Source organism: Hemicordylus capensis, chromosome 7 (assembly GCF_027244095.1).
Source record: "Hemicordylus capensis ecotype Gifberg chromosome 7, rHemCap1.1.pri, whole genome shotgun sequence".
In the NCBI taxonomy this organism is placed as follows: domain Eukaryota; kingdom Metazoa; phylum Chordata; class Lepidosauria; order Squamata; family Cordylidae; genus Hemicordylus; species Hemicordylus capensis.
In genome coordinates, this window is record NC_069663.1 from 17,992,875 (window position 1) to 17,996,200 (window position 3,326).

The window sequence follows — 3,326 nt, forward strand, 5'->3', positions numbered from 1 at the left end:
ACCTCTTCTGAGATGGTGCCAAAGGTGAAATATATTTGCACCATCTAAAACCAGGGAGTGAGTTCTTCAGAGCTGTTCATGTTTTAAATAAGAACCTAGGAAACTGCTTTCAAGTCAGACCCTTGGTCCATCTAGCTCAGCATTGTCAATCCTGTCTGGCAGCAGCTCTGCAAAGTTTCAGGCGGGAATATTTCCCGGCTGTACCTAGAGATGCCAGGGGATGAAACTGGGACCTCCTGCATGCAAAGCAGATGCTCTACTGCTGAGCTATAGCCCCATCCCCTCTTAGAGAAATTCCTTACAGCAGACAGTGCTCACCTGTAGTCACCCATCTGAATGCAAACCAGGGCAGGCCCTGCTTAGCAAAGGGGACCATTCATGCATGCTACTACAGATATGTGAATCTGATTAATCAACTAAGGTTTGTCAAATTACAGCCCTGCTCCCAATGAAATAAAAGCTGGGAAATGCCAACAATCTGCTAATCTTTCTGTGGAAACTCAGCCACTCTGTGGCATCTCTACCAAAAACAGACTGACTACAGTTACAGGATAGGAAAACAGTGAGGTCTCTGTGTAATTTTGAGGTGTTCATAATACTGCGTTTTATGAAAGTTGCTGTCCAAGTATGGCTATCCTGCTCTTCAGGTTAAATTCTCCCTCACAAAGCAATATGCCACACTTTGGATTTTCTACCGAAGGCACCGAAATGGCTCACCCTGTGTGATGCCATATGCAGATTATTAAGCATAAAGACAGCATGAGGGATTGGTACCATCAGCTGTTGTTTATAATAGTGCAGTCATAAGAACAGCCCCGCTGGCTCAGGCCCAAGGCCCATCATCCTGTTTCACACAGTGGCCCACCAGATGCCGCTGGAAGCCTACAGGCTGGAGTTGAGGGCATGCCCTCTCTCCTGCTGTTACTCCCCTGCAACTGATACACAGAGGCATCCTGCCTTTGGGGCTGGAGGTGACCAGCTGGGATTGGTACCTTCTGCTGGTTTTTTAAATAGTGCACTCATAAGAATAGCCCTGCTGGATCAATCAGGTCCAAGGCCCATCTAGTCCAGCATCCTTTTTCACACAGTGGCCCACCAGATGCCTCTGGGGAACCCCCAGGCAAGAGGTATGTGCATGCCCTCCTGCTGTTGCTCCCCTGCAACTGGTATTGAGAGGCATCGTGCCTCTGAGGCTGGAGGTGGCCCATAGCCAACAGACTAGCAGCCATTGATAGACCTGTCCACCATGAATTTGTCTAAGCCCCTTTTAAAGCCATCTAAGCTGGCCAAGTGTGATCTGAAAAGACAAATGACCCTGCCAATGTTCCCTCTAATGGGTTCCCAGATGTTGACTACAACTCCCAGAATCCCCAGCTTCAATAGCTTTTGCTTGGGGACAACATCATCTGGGAATCCCTGCTAGAGGGAACACAGGACTCTGCTGCATCACACCAAAGGATAATTCAATTCTGGTTGAATGTTTAGCTCTACATGAATATTAAACACTTATGAGTTACACAGCAGCTGGTTCATGGAGCTGAACCTTTAAACTCCACTGCTTAAAACCACTCATTTTCTACAAAGCAGCTTGGAAAAGCAGACAAATGAGAGGGAGCACTTTTCGGCTACCTCCAGCTGAGTACTTTTGGGGGCGGGATGATTCAGAGATACCCAACACGGATGCATTCAAGCAGAGCCAAGACAAAGCATTTGTGCGCCTCAGCAACGTTTGAAATTCACACCCTGATGGAAGTAGGAAGTACACAATTTTGCCGCTCACAACTTCCACCCGAGATTCTCCACCCTACTTGTCACTGTCATGTAAAGTTGGGCGTTGAATTTCGCCAGTTTCCCATGCGAAACTGCCGTGAGATCTGGAAGTTGATGGGTTCATACAAAATGCCGGCTGCAAGCATTACTCCTTACTGAGAACTCTTACTTTTGGGTGGTCCTGTGAATCAACGCAATATATGAGTCCAGCGATAAGCAACTTATCCTTCCTGCCATAAATGGCATATTCATAGATTTCTTGTAGCCAGATTGTGGCTACATTTTAGGCTGAAGGATCAGAGCGAAAGGAGGGCAAGATTCTGGTTCCTCACTACAGTTATGTCCATCTACCTTTTTTGATGGTTCAGGTAACCTCTTCCTCCCCCTACACCACAAATTGCCAAATATCTATGAAGTCCTGTCCACTTAAAGTCTTTAAACCTTCATCTTAATGCCTGAGACTTGAAGCATCACAAAATATATTCCACGGAGGGAGGAATTTTCCTATATTAAAAATACGTTTGTAAAGTATAACACTTAACAGTTAAAATTGTCATCTGTTGTGCTTCTCTGCATGCTGCATCCTAGGTGGTTGCCTTGCTGAGTTATTCCTCATCCTGGTTCTGCATCTAGGCCACACAGGAACTGTGCAATTCTTGACACCCTAGGCGCAGTTTAACTTTGGCAGCCGAAAAGTGTAGAGCCCCAGGTTTAACTTGAGAGTTTGGGATGGGAGAGAAAGCAAATGCAAGGTTGGCTTTGTCCACCCGCTCTTTTTTTGCTCCCCACGCCCAAATGGTGTCCTAGGCAACTGCCTGGGTCTGCCTAGTGGACAGACCAGCCCTGGTTGATCTCCTGCCGGACCTTGAATCTAAACAAAATAATCCAAAACAAAGCGTACCAAACTATATGTAATTATCTTGAATCTAACATCACCACACTAGCCGGTACTTCTTGGCCGGAAGTACCAAGAAGCACGGAAATGTGGGTCCAATGGACCTGCGCCCCCCTCCCCGCTGCTATCCCGTCCATGTTCGGACATTGGGGAGAGGGGGCCTCTCTGCGGTCAGCGAGACTGCAGAGAGGTGGGGGAGCTGGCTGTGCAGGCTTCCTTCTTGACGGAAGGATAGCCAGCACAGCCATTGGGACTGGAGTGAGGGAGGAGCTTCCTCCTTCAGCTCCAGTCTTGTGAGGCCCAAAGTGCGGTGCCAGCGTTCGAACGTAGCGCTGGCACCCCAAAACCAGAGTTAGTGGAGGCAAAACTCCATTCTGACCAAAGGAACTGCAGGTCCCTTTTTTTGCCCTTAACTCTGGTTTGCCAAGTTTGGACTTGTGACTTTGGAAACTGGAGGTGAAGGGATCTCCGGTTTCCTATTTCATCTGAATTTGGCCCTTGTGTGTGGTGCCTATCTCCCACATCATTCTGAGCACCATAAAGCATTCGGCCACCCCCAGGGGAAGGTACGGCCTCTTTCTGTAAAAGAGGAAGTGAAAACCACGGTTGAACTTGCATAAAACTGTCCTACATTGCAGCTGAGTCCTCTCCGCACATACGC